Source organism: Anopheles merus, chromosome 3L (genome assembly GCF_017562075.2).
Source record: "Anopheles merus strain MAF chromosome 3L, AmerM5.1, whole genome shotgun sequence".
NCBI lineage: Eukaryota > Metazoa > Arthropoda > Insecta > Diptera > Culicidae > Anopheles > Anopheles merus.
Window position 1 is genome coordinate 39,466,318 of NC_054085.1, and position 22,376 is coordinate 39,488,693.

Genomic DNA, 22,376 nt, shown 5'->3' on the forward strand with positions numbered 1-22,376 from the left:
CCAGCATGCGCCGCCTACACATGGACGCCGATGCTTGGGAAAGTTATCTCACTTTTCCGACACTCGCAGCATCACCGCACTTGCCACTCTCCCTCTCCGCGTTCCACTCCATCGCTTGCAAGCGCACACACCCTCTAGAAACGCGAACCACCCAGTGGCGGTGTCTGGAAAATTCGTATCTTTGACAACGTGCCGCTGATAAGAATCCCATCCAACTCGTCCCGTTTGCTTTCCCTGTTCTACTCTCTCTCTCTCTCTCACACACACACATACACAGTACTTTTGACGGTTTGTGCCTGTCGCTGGCTTCGACTCGGTGCCGTCAAAAAGTCAAAAGTCTTTCTCGCTTTCTGCCCTGTTCTTTTATCTCTCTCTCTCTCTCAGTCCTGTTTGGCTTGGTCCAACTTTTCACCCTGCACTTTTGCGCATCACACGCCCTTGCGTATGTGAACTGAATGTCGCGCACTCGTACGCGAAGACGTATGGGGGAAAAGGGCCAAACTTTACCTTTATCGTTTCGCTACGAGACACTACGGCCGAGCGCAACCAGCAGCGAGCAAAAGTTTGATAAAATTATAAAGATGCCAAAAATTATTATTGTTATTATTATTATCATGGGATCTTTATTGAAGCCATCCTTATTTGTATCATTTGCTTCGGGCACGCGAGAGACGATCAAGGCGATCAGGTCGCGTACGACCCACACTTCTCATTGCGAACCATCACCACCACCACCATCATCACCATCGTCATCATGAGACCGTTTCATCTCTTTTCAACTCGAAATGATACGATTCGAAACTTTACTCCCGCCGCAAAGCACCGAGCGATAAAAAAGCAAAATCGAGCAAACGGCTGCTCCTGTTGAGAAAATTGTGAACTTTTCTGCCAGCCCTTCCCCCTTTGCGGGAGCAAATGGTGGAGGATAATTTTCCAAGCGAATTAAGAAGAAGCTTTTGAGTTTGCTTCGGGTTTTTTTTTCTTCTCTTTTGGTTCGGCTCATTCTTTCCTTTTCAACATTATTTTCATCCTTCCGTCATGGCACGTTCCGCCGCCCGTTCAGCGTGTCGCCCGAAATTCAAGGCAAAATCAATATTCAAACCAAATGAAAATTCATTGTGGCGATAAAACTTTCACCGAGCTCAGGCCAGCGAAATCATCGGATCGGTATCGTGTCGGAGTGAGCGGGAAGCAATTGGTGACGCAAGGAGGGGCTGGCTGCTGGTGGTTGTGGATGACTCTCGGATTTCCCAAACTTGCGATAAATTTTTGCCACCGCGACCTGCCGTCTGCATGCCATGGCACACAGTGTGTGTGTGTGTGTGACCCTGCACACCACCATTGCAATGGCGCACTTGGAAAACTGCGTCCACTTGCACTGGCACGGTCCAGGCTGCCGCCGCTGCTGGTAGGGAATTTATGCTTTGCAGCGGGATGACAACTTAATGGCACTCCAGTTGCCGTATGAGATAAAAATTTCCTCTCAACTGCCGCTCTTTTCGGCGTCAGCGGTAAGATAAATATGTACCACCAGCCCGGACCGTGTGTGTGTGTGTGTGTGTGTGTGTCGGGACAGCGAATAATAGCAGCGAGATAGCACAGAGGGTCAACGCACCAGATGGTCAGCAAATCAGGCAGAGGAAGAAACAAAAAAGGAAATGTCAGGAAATTTCACATCGTAGAGCTGGTGGAGTGGGCAAGGGACCCGAATGGCACCGTGTGGCTTTCGGCCTTAATTTTCCACCAATAGTCATTAGCGTGGGGTTTGAGAAGGTCACGCAATGCTGTAAAATGGCTAATTAGCCGGACCATCTTAAAGGGAATGAAAGGCCCGTACCGATAGGCGTGTGATGTGGTGCAAAAAAGTAACATTAAATTTCGCTTCCGTTCCATGATTTCGTGTACTCCGCAGCACTCAGCTCACTGCACCGTGCACAAGTGCAGTCAACATATTGATTAACGATGGTCAGAATAATGTCACACCCTTTGTCAGGCAGCATGATGCATACACATTACACGCCCGCTTCGCCGATGATGATGAGTTTTCAATAGCAAGTCAAGCAAGGCAAGCGGAGAGCAAAAAAGACTCCTGCCTCAATCATGGAAAACGCATCGCCCGTTCCCCTGTCCCTCGTCACATGACGCCTAGAACAGTTTTTGTGCACCGTTGCACAAACAATTTACAAGCTCTCAATCACTTTCGCCCGCTTCCTCACGCACCGGCCCGCCATCGGTCTGACCCGTCTGACAACCGCTCTTGTTTGAACAACTGTCATTACCAGCTCGGCACACGTGGACTGCACCACCCAGATGCAAAAACTCGGTCCCTGCCCATACCGGACACATAATTAGTGCCAATCAATGCGATCGCCATTCCGCACACACCGCACCAAGCGCGCCATCGAGGGGTGTCATAATAGGCAGGACAGCATCCGACACGTTCCCTCCGGACGGACCCTCCGTTAATGTGTTCGCACTCTCTGCTTGTGTGCGCACTCCAGTGTCCCTCACCCTACTGCTAGCTAAACTCGGCGCAAATCCAATGTGCCGCAAACACCAACCGAACACCGACTGTTATTATTTGATTGCGATTTATCGATAAAAATTAATATTTGATTTATGCTGATTTGTGCCAGCGCTGAAGGTTAGCCCGATTCCGTTTATCGCCCACAGTCGGAGTGGTAGAGTTGTGTTTTGCCTCTATTTTCTAACCAAACAACACTGAGCGACGACGTACTGAGTGGGACTTTCCAGCGGCGAGTGGTACATGTGCTTTCCTCCTTTTTTTATCCACCGTGCATGCTGCAACGCGCTGCAAATACAATTATAGCACGGTCTAATCCAATCGAATTCTTCACACCACCCAGATTCGCTTACAACGTTCGTCTGAATTTTGTTGCGCTCAAGAGAGATACCTCTGCCACTGCAACACTCTTTGCGCAAAAATACGCACGAGCGACGATCGATTGAAGCGATCGATCGATATCGGTTTGCACCGCTCTCGTCTAACGAAGGAAAGCCGGGTTTGAATTTAATAAACATCAACATAAATTTCAATCTCTAAATAGCGTCCCATAAATTGAATCCGCGAAATCCGTGCACAAATCCACACGGACACCCCTCGGCCGTCACTGCTGGAAATTACGCAGCAATTCAAACTTCAACTATGCTACAACACATTCTTGCGAAATCTAGGAAATGAGATACAGGGAAAGCTGAATAAGGTTGCTCTTTTTTACGTGTCGGCAAAAAATGCAGAAAAACGCGACACACGCACGTTTGGTGGTGGAATTATTCTGCCAGCATCATGCCGCTCGAACGCTCAAATGTAACAAGAGGTAGAAATAGCTAATCTACACCATCACCACAAATTCAGCCACAAACGAAGGAGAAGAAGAAAAAAAAAACACGACATAAAAACTCTGTCAATTCAGATTCAATTTTCACCCATCGTGACCGCCCAATGCCGGCGCCGAATAGCGCACTGTCGCACGCGTTCCGATTCATTGCTTACGCTCCCCCCGGCAGCCTTGACGCGAGACCTGCAAGGTGTCGTCATCTTATGCATCGCCCACAAGATTCGCGCGATTCGAGAGGTCTCGATAAAAGATTGAATACTGCCGCAGAAAGAAAATCCGAAAAATGAGGCATCGCTAACGATGGGAGTGAAAGATTTCCATCCGCCCTTTCCCACTCGAACACACACAAACACACACAATAGCACACAGCCAGGCATAGCCAGGGCAACTTTTGGCTCCACAGGCCCCGTCGATGGTGCGGTTGTTTTTGTTGACTTTGACGATAAATCGATTTCGATCCGCGCGGCTCAGCAAACTCTCGCCAAACCTGATCCACGGAATGTGTCGCTTTTCGCGGTCGTCAAAGTAAGCTTATTGAGCGTGCACCAATGGGGCGTCTGAGGTGTAAGTAAGTAGCTCGTTGAACAGCGGCATACCACCGTTCGCCATGCTGTCGCCTATTGGCGTGATTCGCGATGGGAATGGAAAAACATTTTTCGCACAATCAGTGCGCTCAACCACCACCGACTCCCAGGCCAAGTCCCAGCGGAAATGAAGCGAGATATTTTGCAAATTTTGTTTTGCGTTCAATTGACTTAGTTTTGGCCCTTGGCAATTTGCTTGATCGTCCTTCAAAAAGGTCCTTCAAACAACGAAAACCAAGAGAGAGAGAAAGAAAGAGAGAGAGAGAGAGAGAGAGAAAGAAAGAGAGAGCGAGAAATCAGAGAGAAAGGAGGAGCGATGATAAAATTGATCCAAAGTTTCCCCTTAATCATAAAATTAATAAACGCAAATGTATGTTTACATAAGTTCTGAATCGAAAAGAGCAGCTATGCATGGTAAGCATCGATAATAAGCACGCTCGTCCTCGTTCCGGATTGATTCCACACTTCATTCACATAATTTAACCCAATTCATAACAAGATTTGCTCCTACACTCTAATGCATAGCGAATCCTGCCGTGCATGATACGACCCCTAGCGGTAACATGCTGACACGCTCCAACGACTACACAACTCTCTAAGCCCGGGATAGTTCTTCCCGCCATCGGCCGTAACGTAGCAGCATCAACGAGCAGGACATTCCTCGAGATCAGTCGAAAGCTGCTGCAGCATGATGGCAGCATCGCCTATGTGCATCGGGCGACTTGAAAGAAGGAAAAATAGCAAAGATAAATAACGTCACCGGGCCGTATCGTCCTCGCGCGAGGATGCAGCCCCATCGCCGTAGTTCCTAGCGACTGTCAAAGGTTTCGCTTTAAGCCGACGGTAGTGGAGTGCGAGAAAAAAGTGATAGTGCAAATATTTGATATACTTTATGCACAAGCTCGCTCCCGTCTCCATCACACATCCTACATTTTCCTTTCAGAAGGAAAGTGCGAGAGAGAGAGAGATGGAGAGAGAAAGCTAGATAGAGATAGCCGTTGGCCGCGTGCTCTGTTGACATGATTTTCCGTTAATCTGCCTGTCCTATAAATTGCGCCGGTCGACCTAATAAATAAAGCGATCCAACTTTCTGCGCTTCCGCATGACGACCCGAGTGGATGGCGATGGATGCAATAGTTGGCCGCAAATGACCCCACCTCATTGGGGCGCACAGGCACGGATCAAGCCCACAGATACGTTCGTACGGTCAATCTCTGTGGCACAGGATGTGGCGGGCCAGTGGACGGAAAAAAGTCGCACACACACACACACACACACACATACACAGAGAGACAGGTCGGCAACGTTAATGTAGAATGAGATCAAGCCGCTCGCAGCATCATCGGCCATAGCAAGGAGAAAATAAGTCACCCTGGAATCTGGAACCGCAAGATAGGGGGGAGAGGGTGGGGTGTTCTGGGTGAAAGGAAGCAAAAGCAGCGATGCAGGAGCTACGAGGACAAGGATTTAATTCCACTGATTGCCGGCAGAGTTTAGCGCCGTGTGATGCAGCGGGAAAGAATTTTGCAGAAAAAAAAGAACGGGGGATACTCCCACCGCCGCCGAGTGGCCTGACAGGGAATATTAAATCCGTTAATGATGAGAGGCCTCCTTTCAGTTCAGTTCCTCAGCATTCAACTGCAATAAATGAAGTGGATTATACGGAAACCTTTTTGAACACGGACACGGGTAGGGATGGCAAAAGAGAATAAGTTATTATCACTATTTAGCGCAAGAAGCGTTCTACATTGCAGTATCCACTTTAAGGAAGGGTCATTCTTTTCATCAGTGCTTAAACCAATGACATGTTCCGGGTTTGCTGAAGAGATTTAAGTAGCTGAAGGGATTTGATCAAAAGGAGAAACGAACAAAAAGCACTAGGTTCTCATACATTTTTAAGCACACTTTTCTGGCAAACGCTGCATTTAGCTAAATTACAAAACTATTATCCATCTGGCTCATATTACCATTTCACCTTTGCATGCTTTCCTAATCACATTCTTGTCCAAAACACAATTTGTGTTACAACTTTTCCCTTCATAAATCCAACCGCATCATACTATCCCCCTTCGAGTGGTGTATGCGTGGCACCCGGGCGGGTTGCCGAGTTCATTTAGTTAGTAATAATTAATCAACCACTTTGATTCAATTAAACTACCCTGCGTCCGCCGCAGCAACCTGAAAAACTCCCAAACAAAAACGACCAATAAAGTTCGTTCGAGTGTTTTGCAACAAACGTTGCAAACGGTCCGGTAGCCGCTGGCATGCTGCAACATGATAGCCAGGGGGAAAGCTAGTTCCTTTCCTAGCTGGCCTAGTCCTTGCAGCAATCATTGCAGGAACCCACTGCGCACACAGTCGAACGGTTCGTCAAATGATTGTGAATTGTGCAAATTTAATTCGCAACTATTCCGCACGGTCAAGCGGAGTTCGCTGGGAGGACAGTGTAGGTATTGGCAGCAAGGTGGGGGTTTCCTTTCCTCCAGTGTTCTCGATACTCGTTTGGCTTGGAAACAGTCGATACGTGTACGCAAAAGCGACACACTTTAACAGCAGCAGCAGCAGCAGCAGTGGCAGTGTTTCATGTTTTCCAGGTCGATATCTTCATTCGGGCGGAAACAAAAACTAATAATATCGCAAAACAAACCCTTGCTTGTGATATAGGTGCAGTGAGAGAGAGAGAAGGTTGAGAGGGAGAGAGAGCGAGAAGGGCGATGTCGGTTCGAAGACAACCAGAGGCAAAGTCCCGGTCCGGTGCAAAAACGCCATCCGCTGAGTTTCAATTGTTTGTTGACGTGTATTTATCCTCGTGTCCACTGTGTCGCAGGGAGGTGAACAGAAGCTGGCAAAGAATGCTCTGTTCGCGGGCTTGCACCTTTTGCCACCCTTTAATGCAACCTGGCCCATTGATCGGCCCTGTGTGTTCGATGCCAAACGACAAACAACGCCCGACTGTTTGGGCGCTTTGGCGAAAACGAATATATTGCTGGTCAACCTCGGTCAGATGCCATTTCCGCTTGGACAACATTCGATGGTGGGCCATTTTTGAGCCCACGGATGTGCACCGAAATTTTGCTGCCGGTTTCGAGTCACGCACTTTTTCACTATCCGATGGCTAATATATTTTCTTCCGGCGATTTATTAGCTTTCCGCGGGATCACCGTGTGTCAGTTGTGCGGCATTGCCCACGGGTGGCAAAGGACCGCTTTCATCTCCCCCACAGTACAGAGTTTCAATCGTGCATTGCTGTCAAAAGTAAATAATTTATGGAATCAATTTACACAACACGATTAGATGCACCGGTGCTCTATCAGCCCTTTTCAACTGGGAATGGGATTTAAAGAAGGCTTTAAATGACCAGCTCCATTAAAATCTATTTACAAATTAAACCCCTTCGTTGAACAAGCTTCAATTAAAAGCTTTCAGTCGAAGGAACGCTTTCATTTTGTTGAGCAACGCTATTTTTATGTACAGAAAGTAAAACAAAACAAGAACGAAACGAAGCTCAAATATCGGCAGCCCTATAAAAATATCGCGAATGGTGAAACTGCCGCGGAAGCTGCACGTGAAATAGGAAATGTTCAAATGCACACACTCCGACCATACAGGCAACACGGAACAGCATCGGAACAGCATTCCGTGCCAGCGGCGTTGCTATGTGCATTTTGTCCTATCCTGCCGTAGCCGTTGCTCCCACCACCCAAACTCCCGCTGGTTTCACGTGACCACTGCAGACAACCACCCGTTCGATTTCGTTGCACTAACTAAACTAAAGGAATGAACGAATAAACCTATTGATTTTAACGAGTGATTTGAGCAACTGCCAAAATAAACACGAGCTCACTTTGCTACTCCGTTGGCGTAACCAGGCCCGCCGGTCACTAAAACCGGATGATGGATCGAAATGCCATTCGCGGGCAAAAGGATGCATGAGGACCGGTTCGACAGGAGTTTGCAGGGCCAAGTCAAACATCGTCGACAGCTAAATCAGTAAAGCGTGAACGAAGCTTTTCATCGGCGTTCGCTTTCGCTAGCAGAACGTCCGTTTCCAAACGCCCCGCTCAATCATCAGGCAGCGCGGGGAGCAAAAGTTAACCGGGTCGGGACAGGCTTGGGACGAAAAAATGCAATAAAAATATTTTAGTTCTCATTTTGTTGGCATTTCACTCTGACCACGGGGCAGAAAATTCGGTAATTGAAAAGTCAGCTGTCGGTAGCTACATGTCTAGAGACAATCGTCCAGGCCCGGGAGCTGGAGCTCCCATTTTATTTACTACCAGTCTGACCCCTTTTTACTCGATTGATTAATGATGTACAGGCTCGCCCGATGAAAGGGGCCGATTATTTGGCAAAGAACAATACGTTCGCCTTGTGCTGTTAAACACATGTCATGATAAAGCTAGCAAATTAGTCTTAAAAACCGATTAGTTCCCTTTGCTGGTCTGTCAGAAGAAACCCTTTCCCTAATGCAGATGAGCATTTGTTCCACTTTACCTAACCGAGTTACGCGAGTGATCCATCTGACGGGGCACAACACAAGCGCAGGACCTACTGACCGCCACAGTAGAAGCGAAAAATCCATAAATTTTCTCGCTCGCCGCCGTTTCCCTGTCCGCTGCTACTATTAAGCGCAAACTGTCACCGAGTGCTCCGAAAGCCGTGTTTTGTCGTGTTGATGAAACGATGCTGTGCTGCAGGATGTGCTGGCCATTTTACGACATGACGTTTTATTAGTCAACCCCCTTCGGCGCATGCAGTCGCGGGAGCATTAACGCGTCGCTAGTCCTCGAGAGCCCACTAACCGGCAAATCGTGCCCAGGCAAGCAACATCCACTTCGCGCGCTGGGAGTCCCTGGGGGGGAAAGCGTGCCCTGACATGCCACTCCCACCCTGTGGCGCTGTGCAAGCCTTACAATTTAATCTTCACTCTTCTTTCGCATTGCTGACCATTAAGGGATATGAATGCAAGAAAGAGAGCAAGAAAAACAACGGACAGGCTGCCACTGCTCCTGTCAGAGGAATGTGCGACAGAATCCGTTGGCAAATCGGGCCCCGTAGAGCCAAAACGAATGCTGTAGAAAGAAAAGACGCACAGACCGCTGTCGCTAGGACGACCGGCTGAAGCAGCATCAACAAAAAATAAACCCACCGGAGTGTTACCGCACCACACTTTCATAAAATATGCTGTCCCGCGGGGCGCCGAAAAAAGGCGCCGGCGTGAAAAAAATGAAACGAACTGAAACTCATTGGTCAACCCTTTTCGCGGTGGCTTCCTGCGAGCTGCGATGAAGTATTCTAACAAATTAAATTACATTTCACTGCACCCAGTCCGTCCGTCGGTGTCCGGAGGCACCGGTCTGTTGCCACGTCACGTACCTGTTATCTGATCTGACGGCCGAAACGAAGGAGTCCGCTGTCCTTGCATCCGGCGACGCTGGAACACCCATTTGCCGCAAGAAAAAGCGAAGCAAAAGGTGTTATCCTGCCTTATCAGCTTTCAAAAAATGGCACAAATTCATTCACTGCGTCCCATTCCACTCCTCACGTATCGTCGCAGCTGATGCGCATGATAAAATGGTAAGAGAGGGAGGAAGAGACGCACCATTATCCCGAAACAACAAGAACAACAACTCAACAGTCACTCACCGATGGGCTGCTAGTGGCGCTGAATTATTTATAAAATTGATTGATTTATTAACTATAAAAATTCATTTGAATGTCAGTTTTATTATTTTTATGACCCATCTACGCCCCCACTCCGTGCAGGCTGGTAGAACTGGGCAAATCACAACCCGAGTCGAGTGCGAATGCTGTGTGCAACCATGACGGATGTTGTTTTTTTGTTACGGCAGCAGGCATTGCAAATTCGCGCTTTCAACAACATTCAAATCCACGCCCGTCTCTCGAAGCAACGCTCCCTCCCAAACACACTCGTTCCAGTCTCGTAGTTGGGTCGATTCGTAGCGCAAAGAGGTTTCGGTATGATTTTTATTTTCGCGCTTTATGTTTTGCCCGTTCGTCGCCTGCCCCTTGCCAATAGATGGAATAGCTCGAGATTGGAGTGGTTTAGTGCGCCCTGGGTGATACCGGTTCCGATCCAGAAGGGGGGATAGAAAGGGTTATGCTGGGTCGTTCCGTTTAATAGGTCCATTTTGTGGCACAGTAAACGGTAGCTTACCCATAAGCATACGCGTACGAGTGCGCACCAACAGACACAGACACGCAGTAACTAGACCAGACAGCATTACTGTGATTTAGTAGGATTCGCTCCGAGTGTCTAAATTGCGCGTCAAACCCTTACACATCCGCGGTGGCAAGCAGGCAGGAGAGCAAGCAGCAAGGGAGAATCTTCACCGTAACAGGCTCGATTTACATATAATCCAATTGTGGCGAATAGCTCGCGCACGCCGGAGATGGGCCGAGGGGGTTGAAAATATGATTTATTAACATGCTGCATAATGTTTACGATTTAAATGATGCTGAACATCATTTTTACGATAGACCGGCCGTACCGGGCGGTCGAACGCGGGCTCGCCGACTACGGATCACGAACGAGAAGCGAATCAAAACAAAATCCACCATTCAAATAGGCTTGCGAAGGCAGGAAAGCCTCAGAATTGGTTCTTATGGGCTTGGGTCTTGGTCTGGTCGTGAGGAGTGTGGTGATACCTTCTTCGGTGGATTGATTTCTCGTTCCGAAACAGACCTACACACATCCCAATCATGGACGTTTCGTTTCTGCTTCATTACACGGGCCGGCTCCCCACCGTCAGCCGTCCGCATGCTGATCGGTTTGGCATGACTTCAGCATTTTTCGAACGGGGCCGGTAATGTGGTATGGAGGTTGTCTGTCCATAGAATATCTTTGAATCGTTCAATGGATTTACTTACCGCAAATACGCCGCACATCGGATCGCCCTTGGACCGGGCGCGGTTCCCTGAATCCTAGTCAAAGTGCGATTCAGCAACGGTATCGGGGTAAAATGATTCCGAAGTGATCCAATTCGGCATAATTCCCACAACCGGCAGCAAAATCAATCCACTGCACGAGGACTGATTAGCGGCTATATTGACCATGATTGATATCTCGCAGGTCTAAGAGTGAATAGAAGAGAGTGAATAAAACACTATTGAAATCGGCAGTTTCATCAGCCGTCATGGTGGATCAAACAATCCATCAAATGTTATCGATAATAGAGTCTGGAATGTGGCACATCGGATTATTCGCTTTGTTTATTATGTAAATGTACGGACATAGTTTGCAAGTGAATCGTATCAATTGGATTACGTCGTTCTCAATGCTTACCATGAGTGTTGTAAAGTTAATTCCTTCATGACTGGGAAAACTAGTACCATCTGACTGACGTTATGGTAATGAAAACCCGTCACCATTCATGCCAACCATATGTGTAAAGTGTAATCCCGCAGCTTTGCCTCGACCGAAAAACTAGGGCCCAAAATGTGTGTTTTTGAGTTAAAGTTACTCCCCTGGGATAGGCTCGGGGTTTTTTTTCGCATCCAACGGCGTGAAAGAATCATGAAGCAATTGTCGATCGATTTCGGTTGAGTGTCACTTCCCTTTACCCAGCGGGTGGTACAACACGAGCTCACTCTACATGCCTGCAGAGGCCGACGATGCCGAGACTTGGAGTTTTTGCCCGGAAGCAAACCGGCAGCAACGACGACCTGGCAGCTTGCAGCGTAACACGAGTCGAGGCGCACAACCCATCATTGGACAGCGGCAGCAGCAGGGAAGGGAATAGAAGGAACTGTGGCAAATGGTGGTAAATTACATGAGAAGTCAATCTCCCGAATGCCCGGCAGGAGTGCGACAACTACAGCTACCAGCGCACAAGCGTAACGCAACCGTACCGTCTTCGATTCACACTTCATTAATTTTGCGCCTTTCGGGGACAGCCAACACAGCGAGCGATGCCGACGAGCGGACGTTCCGTTGACGGTTTGGCGCTGAATTTCGTCGCAAAAATTCAAACCATTATGCGTTTGTTAACCTCCGCCAGTGCAGACTGGGTGAAGTGTGGCGCTGGTAGGGTGGTTATATTATCCTGTGCTGGCCAAAGTCGTCCCCCGGGGGTGTAATACAAAACGCACCAGCATCGATGCATCTACCGAACGATCTAGGAGATCCTTTTTTTATGAGTCCAATCGTCTGCAACAACTTTAACGAGTTCTCACTGTGACTCCAGTCCTTCGCGCAATCCTTAGATTTTCAGCGAGTCAGACTTAAACACAGACGCATCTGTGCAGACCAAAAAACGCATCGTAGCAACTAAATTTTCCTTCCAAAAACCCAACCATTTTTTACAACCTCATTCGGTCGTGTTTCTTCTAAGTTGTTCGATTATAGCGTCCTCAAGAAGGAGAGGGATAGAATATAAACTATAAAGAGACTCGACGGGACGCCTTAAAGGGAGTTCATCGGACGTCCACAGTCCACAGCCGCACGCTTCCTCCACACTCCCGCGCGGATATGTCGCTTGACACGTCGTTTCCAAATGAGCCACTCTGCGGCGTTCCCTTCCGTTCCCTTTCTTAGAAAGTGTCCCACATTTTTCACAGCTCGCCTGCCCATCGACACAACGGCAGCATGCTTTTACACAGCAGGACGACCCATGCATGCGTAGTCCTTTTTCTCGACCCAAACGAAACCTCTGCAGCAGTACTGCAAAGGGATGAATATCGTTTTTCGACACACTGCCACACTGATCGACGACTGACTGATACCGCTGTTCTTCATCCCACGAGAAAAGAGAAACAGCGTTGAAAACGTAAACGAACAAAAAATCATCCAGCTCGTTTTCGACCTCCTCGGGCCACATGGCCCAGCAGCGAGCGGCCGGAAACTGACAGTGAAACGGATTCCTCCGATCAGGTAGAAGAAGCTGAATAGCTTTGGCAGTGTTTTTTGAGCAACTGCTCCGCCCGTCGCCCGATCTTCCAAGGTGGCCAAGTGTCTAGCAGCGGCTGAAGACGAAGAGCAAGACCGACACGGCGATAATTCGGAACGAATTGATTTCTCGAACGGCGAACGAATCCGCCATGGATCCGCGATGAATAGACCCATCAGCATGGACTTGGGTGGCAGATGAGTCCAGGATCCTTTTAAGGATACTCTGTTCCGCTCGGAGTGAATTAAGTGTGAAAGAAAGACACAAGCCGTACAGAAAAGAAATGACTTCTATTGAGCTGTATCCGCGATTATTCACGCGATCCTGACTTTAATGAATTTGACATTTTTTTTTTTTGCTTGCTTGCTTGCTTGCTTGTCTTTTTTCCAGTCTCTCTGTGAGGTCGTGTAAAAGTTCCAAAATGTATGTTGAACATCTGCTCGTTTAGCTTTTTACAGAGTGCTATACTTTGTAGAATCTCGTCTAAAAACTGCATCAAATGCATTCAGTGAAGTGAGTTTTAATCAGTGTGGCTTTTTTTTTGTTTCCAGAACATTATTGTCGCAAACTTATAACTCGTCAAACTGACACTCGCTCATAAAAAAAGAAGATTTTGATGCTCTCTTTTATCTGTCTTGCTCAAAACAAAAACATCTCCCCATCACACTCTTCATCTGCATTGTTTATTTCCACGCGTTTTACTGCTCCAGTAGCTCTGTACTAAACACTCTCACCATCAGTTTGCATGAGCGCACTTGCACCACTTGGACTCGTTAGTGTACGAAACTGAAAGACATTTAAAAAGTTACATTCCTTGCGATACCACTGGAGTGCCTTTTCATTATGGCACAGTTTCCTCCGCCGGCTTATAGAAGTGCAACTTCACAGTGCATAATAGTTCGCTAACTCTCTACGCCGCCTTTCTGTGTTGGGGCAATAATGAAAAAGAATTGCTTATGTTAGATCGCAGCTTGCGATATGAAAAATAGGGAGTACCGAGCTGCAAGCACCATTTGTTCACAAGCATTCCCTTCCAGTCGAAGTGAACAAAGAAACCCGACCGGACCGTACTCCGCTGAAAAGCGAGTGCAAAGGGAATCATTTTGATTTTCACCACGCCTCGCACAGCATGCCTTTTTTATTTATTTTATTTCCAGCAGCAAGAAACAGTAAATCTGGCTGAATTAAATCTCAACTAGCTTCATCACTCGCCCGCTCTAGCCCCCGCGAAACGAAATCGGCACAGCATCGCGATGGGATAATGCACGTGATGGTAAATATTCTACGAGAGTGATGATTCTATCATCACATCAATTTATTCAAGCAGCAGCATGAGTAGAAAATGGAATAGAACATATTCTGGCCATCCGGGCTGTTGTTTTTATGCATTTATAAACGATGCTTTTCGCATGAAAAACTTGCTTCTAACTGGGAATCGCTTAAATTTATTCTCTCCCTAGCTCCAAATTGTTGATTTAATTAAAAGGATGTATTTCGGCAGATATTTTGAAAAAAAAAAACCTACAATCAACATCACTCTGCAGTGAAACGAAGTCGACATCAGCATTTTCCCATGCAATAAATTATGTTGATACACATTTTGACATCGTCCAGATATTGCATTTTTGAGCATCGCTTTTCAATCTATCCAAACGATCCATTATAGAATGAACCATCAAGCAGAAAACTATGGCAACGTTATTCTTAAATCAGTTTCCCATCATGACCCACCACTCTCCCCCGCCCCCCTGCGCTCTCTAACAATCCTGGGCTATGGTATTTCGATTTTATCCCTGCTAAAAATAGTCCTCAAGGCAAGTCTCGAGTGCCCTGGGCCGATTCGAACAGTCGGTATTTTGTCCCTGTGGACTACATTTTTTATGATGAAATGTAGAATTACAAATACACCCCCAACGCAATCCCTGACTGGGCAGGGATCGATGACCTAAACTCCCGGAGAACACCAGACTGTTCTTCCCTTTCATAACGTGTTTGGGGCACACAAAAAATCAAGAGGCGTAAAGGCTTCGATACTCAAGCACACCGGTCACATCGGACCTTTCGGCGAGTGTAAATTTCCTTTCCGCATCGCATGATGGAAAACGGACGTGGAAAACGGTTTCTTCTCCCTTTTTTCATCTCCCTATTTCGATTTTCTCCTGCACTCACCCACCGGACACGAAAGATGTGTGACCTTATGTCTCTGGGTGTTAATCAAAGTGAAAAGTGCGAACGAGTATCTGCTTTGGACAGGTTTTGGGTAGCATAGCGAGCCCAAGGCACCCCGGGTAACATATCCGAAAGGACACTTTATGCGGCTTGGACGACGATGGAGCTTGTAAGTCGACCGGTGGTGATAGCATGAACGGTGGAGCAGGCTGAGCACGATAAACTTTTCGATTCTTCTATTGTTTTTGTCGTTTTGCCATGTTCGTTTGTGGTCCTCCAACACCAGAATGTGACATTCATGCCGGAATGCTGTCACGGTTGTTAAGCACGGGCAGTTTAGAGGGGCAAGGGTGGGCAGGAAAATCGATCATGCAGTGTAGGAATTCCATCGACCATAACTTATACCGAGTGATACGGCATTGAAACGAACGCTCGTACAATCGTTTGCAATTATTTCTTTTTCCTTTTTTTAAACCGTCACACATCCACTAGACACAGGATTCAATCAGAAATAAAAGCGGTTGTGGTTGCAAACGAAAATGTTTGGAAGCAGCTATCATATCACATTCGACATTCACGTACTGGTTGGTGAGCTAGAATGAATTTTCTCTTCAGGCATAATTAACGTGGAATCTGGTGGGAGCGTATCCGCCCTGTCTACAATGGTCATTTGAGGCCTTTTGTGTAAAGTTGATCATTCGAAAGTGGTTACATTCAGCCGGCAGTTATGCTAGGGGAAAAGGCCACCTCAAGCAGGCCTCGCTCTTCCCTGTGGACTTAAAAGCGAAACGATACCGTTCATGAGTGTCGGGGCGATGTGTCGTACAGCAACCGTAACACATTTTCTCACGGGTACTGTCACCGGGTACGGCTGCCACTTGCAAGTACGATACGAACATTGTGCTCACTGGACGGAAAATTTGCTCAAGTGTCGAGCTGGAGGAGCAAAGCGGGCGACAAAGGATCCGCACGCCGGTGCTACCGATAACGATATGAGAGCCACTGTCGACGACGGCGAAGACAACCGAGCGCCGAGCGAAATACCCAATGGCATTACACAAAAAAATGACCCCCAATCCTTGTTTCAATGGTGAGGAAAACGATGAAAATGAACACCATTTATCATCGGCAGTGCATAAATTTTCATCCCCTTCCCCCACCGCCCGACCGAGGGGGCCGAAAGGGAAAAAGGGTCACGAGACATCAAATGGATTGACGGCGCTCTTGCTGGGCGAGTGTTGGAGGTGGCATTCCCACCCATCCCGAGCACCGGCTGAGCAATGAACTTTATTGTCACTTCAAGAGCATAAAAATTGGAATACTTTCTGGGCCGGAGACCGAGTTTGCGCCAGTGTACAGTGAAATGCATCAACTTGGCGCGCTGATGATGCCACGAGAGAAAGGGCAAAAAAAACGGAAATAAATGGGTCAAATGATTTCGCACCATCGCAGAGCGGAGCATTGACAATGGTAGAACATAAAACCGTCCGCTTCATATTAAGTCCCGTTTGGGGCACACATTAAATTTGTTCATTCCAAAACTAGACTCACGGCAGAGCATTTGTTCAGGGCTCCTGTTTGCTGTTGTCATAACTATAACATTAATCATTACTTTTACTGAAGCAGTTTGCGAGAAACAGAGAATGGGTTACAGAAGCACATAAAATAATGCCCATTCAATAGCGGGGATCGGAGAATTGCGCCCACAATCAAACTACAACGCAACGGTTGCCCCGAAAGCTACCGAAAAAGAAGCTTCGTTCGTTCGCTCATAGCAACGAAATTATCTCATCATGATCCTAGGCTCGAAGCACAACTTCTTCCGTCATACCCTTTCCATAAATAAACAACAAAATTACCGATAATGATAGGCACCCAGACGGTTTGAAAACTCCATCAAACGTACTTTACTGCAGAAGCATTAAAAAAAGAAACGACGCTTCCACGTTCTGCTAACAAGAGCCCACCGGCCGAAGGAGGATGTTGATGAAATATTGAATAAAAAGAAGATTAATTTGAAGCTCCCAAAAACACTCCACGTTAATTGATGGCATGATGGCTGCTGGCCCCACATCCCGGTGTTGTACCGCTCGCTAGAATGGCCTTGACTGCAAGAAACCATCCATATTATTGCAATTATGTTTCTATGCTAAACGCACACACACAGCATGACTGTGCAGCCGTACCGCCGTGCGCCGTTGCCGAGCGATTGTTTCCTTTCTTTTAATTTACAACGAATCTGATTGAGTGTTTTCTTAGAATGGGGTATTTGTGATCTATAAAAAAACCTCAATTACCACACTGATCAGTATGCTGGTTATATTGCTCTTTTTGTAAAGCTTTCTCGAAACTCCTCCAAGGATGTTCGAAGGAGCGCAAACAGAACGAAGGGAACGAAGGATCGATATCGAAAGTGAAAGGACCCTGCGAATCAAACCCTTGTTTCCATAGTCGAACATAAAAACGGCTACAAACTCGCGCCAACCGTGCTAAAACTTAGTTCTCTCGCAGATAAGATAGCTTTCTTTACTCACAAATTCTTCCACTTCCGCCATCTTGAACGCTACCGCGTCTCGTATCCATCGAACAGATTTATTCACATCGACCCCACGTTTATTAGCGTCATTTTTCAGCCCAAGGCGGAAAGATTAAAGTAACTCACGATGATCCCTCTGTTAATGTTTAACTCAAGCTGCCAAAAAGGGCCACTTCGCCTGCCCATCCCGGTGAGTTTGCTTACTTACTCACTCTCTCACTCTTTCTCTCTTTGTGTTTTTGTGAGTCTGTGTAGTCCTCTGGAGTATTGTGAGGAAACAATCAGCTATGCCGCAGCACACTCCGCCTGCTTCGATGGTAGAAAAGATTGGAAAAGCTTGCACCGAAACTCATAACTCAAGAGTCTCGCTCGGAGCTCATCCAAAGCGGATTCGCGGAGCAGCCCAGCCCGGCGCAGCTACCGGGGCGGGCTTTCGGGGTTTTACTGCCCGCCCAACCTCACAAGACCCCTGTGCAAATGCTTGGTATGCACGGGTACACACTGGCACAGCTCGAAAGCTTTAAAAATCCTCACCCGATAGTAAGGTCTGCGAAATTTGGCGGCCTTCAGTAAACTTTGCCAGCCCTTCCTGTCGCTTCCCGCACGGCCCAGGCCTGCGTGTGTCCCTCCCTCCATCACCTCATAGAGAGAAACAGCGAGTGGGATCGTAGGTGAAAGCACTGAAGGAGCTGAAGTATTCTAACTTTCGCCCCGCCGAAAGCCAGTCGAAAAATGAACCGAATAAATAATTTATATCCCAAGATGCTCCCGGTGAAATTCAATTATTTCTTCATCTTTTGGCTCGGCTTCCTTTTTCCTCGACTTTTGGTGAAAAGATTTCTGCTTTCTTTCACCATCCAACCAAAAACCACCGGGACCGTTCTTTGTTGTTACATTGCTTCCTCGCTGCTCTCGGACGCCGCATTCAGCACGCCGCTTTACATTTCGCTTTGCAACTTTTTACGCATTCGTTATCCTGACGCTTTGTTGTTGTATTCTTCTTTTTTATTTTCGGTGGAAGCGCTTTTGAATATACAAATTAGACGAACCTTCGGTTGTTCCGGCACTCGGAACCGCATTCCTGCCGCGGCTTCTATTCGAGTCCTCTCGTGGCCATTCAATTTGCTGTCGATTGTTTGATTTCACTCCAATCGACCGACTTCTAAACCCAGGGAGGAGTGAAACATAACCGCCTAAATGCCATCTCCTTGCGGATGACGTTTACTGCGCGTGCCGGGTTTCTTACACGTGCACTTCAGCTTCGACCGTGTTGCGAGTTACGACTGCTACAGCGCCACCCGCTTTGACCATCCTGGCCACAAACCACAAACGATCTCTCCATCATCGTTATCGGTACGGTACTTCCAAGTACGGGAGACCACGAACGTGACAAGTTCTGCGGAAAATCGGTTATCTTGTTCGATATTTTCCCGCTCGCCCACCCGTCCAGCATCCGCGGCGAAACGCAACCCATCGGAACCATGGTGGTCAATCGGCCACAGCACGATCGAACGAAAATTAAACAATCATCATGACGGCCGCATCGCGTTCGGCTGATTATGGTTGAGTTTTGCCAGTGAAATTGGAGCTTTTCAGTCACGTTCACTCGCTCACTTGGGCGGTGTGGAAGGGAATACCCGACAGGAAGGCTTGTCAGCCGTGTCTAGGATGCTCCTCGCACCATCAAACTGCGCCCGACAGATGACGGAACGTGAGTGTGATTACGTGGCCATCCACCACAACGCTGCAGTCAACGACTGCACGGGACTCCGAACACCTTTGGCATGCCCCCTCCTACACCAATCACTTATCCTCTCGATGCGCATGGAAAGCAAGGACGATGATGGTGGCGCGAGAGTGCCGTGTCCGGAAATGTGCGCATCGATTTCGTGGTGTCTTCGACCAATTTGGACGGAGAGCAAAAATTAATATTGAATTATCGACTGACCGACCAGGCTGGACAAACAGGGCGGCGGTCGAACGAACGCTCGTTCTTTTACCTTCCCATTCGCACGCTACAATGATATCCTGCTGCTGGACGGTCCGGCTGGGAAATGTGACCCAATTCATCTCCGGAACGGGAAACGACAACCATTGCACAACCAAATCCGACAAACCCACAATGCGTGGCCGATCATTGGCCGGAAGAGTTGATTATAGTGCCCGAGTGATCCACGTGAATGTTGAGCACGTGTTGTGGACATGGGCTTTCACCCCTCGCTACACACATCGTATCGTATGCCGGTCGAACTGGACCACTATTCGGAATGTCATTTAGTTCTCTATTTGCCAACTCGATTGCTATTTCCAATTTCTCTCCACTATGAAATGCTTTTGTATCGTTGAAGCATTGGATTTTTCTTTTTGTAGAAATATTTCATCAAAATGGACGGTCTTGTAAATTTGACGCACTGGAAAACCTTCCACTGTGTGGTATCCCTACGCTTGGCCGAAATTGGATTAAGCCACAGCTAAAACTCGGTCACACCAGTCAACCGTTAAGCCCGATGGCTACATAACATCCAATGGTACATTGCATGGTTTCTTTGCGGACACATCTTTCAAACTTGCCGACCAAAAAATGAATCGCCGGTCCTTACAAATTACGAGTTATGTAATGAAACCCGACTCCGGCGGCTACCAAGAATCAGACAGGGCCCACATTCAAAAAGGGGCCACAATGTATTCCCTAATGTGCCTTAACTTCCAGTCCATTAAAAGCCCAAGCTCCACATTTGCCTGGATGACCCGTTTGCCGGCTCATAAACCCCACAAAACTAAAGCCATAAACTTTTGACCACTAGCTCATCGGCCAATTTCCTTTCCCTCCCTGTTGGCTGTGTCGGCCAGAGCACATCCGGAAGGTGACATTAGGATACATCGATAAATTTCCGGTTTCCAACTGACCAACGGCAATAAATAAACAAATCTGCCGAATCTAAACTTTCTCTCGCGTTAACCTCTCCCCCTCGCATGTACCATCACAAATTTGACACCCCCTCAAAGTGATTAGGCTCTGGTTATGATAGTTTCGTAACTATGACTCTGTCTCGCTCGCTCGTGTACGTTTTTCAGATCCATGCATTGATAGGTTTAATGTAATCACTTTTCCCAGCACCCAGCTAGGACGATATTTGGCTTGACCAAATAGCCTTCGGCCTTCGAGATGGGACAACTTTAATTGGAATAATTTACGACCGGACATCCGCCGGTTCACTGGTGCATAAGACCGTTTTTGACGTTTTGCCGTTTAAAGATGACATATTTAGTGGACGTATATTTCGCTCAGGTAATTCCGATACCTGATCCATTCTTTTGAACTTTTGGTTGAAACGCAAAAGACGTGTACCGTGTCCATCGAACACTTTGATGAATAATTCTTGCACCTGTACTGTTACAGCGTGGAGAACAGGAGATAATCTGAACCGCGACTTTCGAAGGTCCTCTCAATGTGATTGAAATCAAAAATCTTCTGATGACTTCCGAAGCTCGTTTCGTCACATTTTCTTTAAAGCTTCCATTCAATTAAAGACCCAAACACTCTCAACGCACCAGGACCACTGGGTGACAAACATTCTTCCATAAAAATGTTTATCAACTCGCACAACTTTGCCTCCGAGTTTGTTATGTAAACGATTGAATTATGAAAGTGTCTGAGCAGTTTCCCGGAGGTGGAAAGTCTGCCCACTAAGGGCTCGCATTTTCACACTCACTGTGCGAATCGATAAACGCGCCATCAACGAAGCGACACGTTAACTTTAAGCTACGTTCATTCTCCCCGCAGGCAACTTAAACAGCTCACACCCGCGACGGTCCCGCGACGGTCCCGCGTGTCGGTTTCGGATTATTGCTACGCATTTCGACGCGGTTTCGCCGCCGCGTAACGATGTTTTATGGCTGACCATCAGGAAGCATCGCGCGTTCGCCCGCCACGGTATGCGGAGAGCGATATCCTGGCTCGTTAATGCTTCAAATGAAAAGCGAATACACGGTTCCATCCCGTACCGGAGAGCACCATTTTCTTGAGATACACCATTTGATGTGGCATTACGAGGTAGCAGAAAATTAACCGAATCCAAATCGTAACATCCGTCACGACTAGGTGGCAACAAACCGCCCCGGCAAATAGCGTGTTATGACGTTTTATGGTGCTCATTTAGCTCCCGTGCTACGGCGGTTACGGTGCCGAGAACATGGGCACGAGCACGGGCGAAACGAACGGGCGGCCCGAATAAACGACAGTTTGCAGAACCTGGCGCCAATTTCAGCCCCCAAAGGTGATGGCACCGGTGCTAAAAATTCAAGCGGTAATTAAGTTTAATTAGCGTTCATGTTCAAATTAAACTCACCCATGTTTGCAATTGTTATTGCGCCGGATCGGTATGGAGCCATGGCCACCACCGTCCTGCGAGCGAGTGAATGATAATGAATCTCGATCTTCAATGGAATCGTCAACGAGGGACAACTCCGGCCATAAGTGTCCCCGGCGTGTCCTCATTGTCAGACTATTTCCACCGGACATGGTCAACTGATTCCCCAAATTAGGAATCTGAAGGACACGGCACATACCAGGGCCACCTCGCTCAGCTTACCAAACACACACACACACACACACACACACACACACACACACACACACACATACACTCGTGTAGCACTCGTGTCGAAATGCGGTAGCTGCAAAGAGGAGACCCACCCGTCTCGGCATAACAACAGCCACACGGCACCGGGTGACGCGAACATTACCTTGAACTCTTCGCACAATGCGTCCGGGCGGCCCCGTGGCCCTAATCTCCTTTGCTAAATCCACTTTAACATA

General features: G+C 47.6%; 1 protein-coding gene across 5 annotated transcripts in view; it reads right to left on the reverse strand.

The window, feature by feature from the left end:
• The window catches only part of LOC121598614 (toll-like receptor 6), a 46,740-nt gene that overhangs the window by 19,417 nt on the left and 4,947 nt on the right, over positions 1-22,376 (reverse strand). For 3 of the 5 annotated variants that reach the window (XM_041925697.1, XM_041925695.1, XM_041925699.1), the window contains one exon: positions 10,835-11,038. The exons of the other annotated variants lie outside the window; for them this stretch is intronic. The gene's annotated coding sequence lies outside the window, so the exon portion shown is untranslated. The remainder of the gene's footprint in view (positions 1-10,834; positions 11,039-22,376) is intronic. 5 annotated transcript variants of the gene reach the window in all.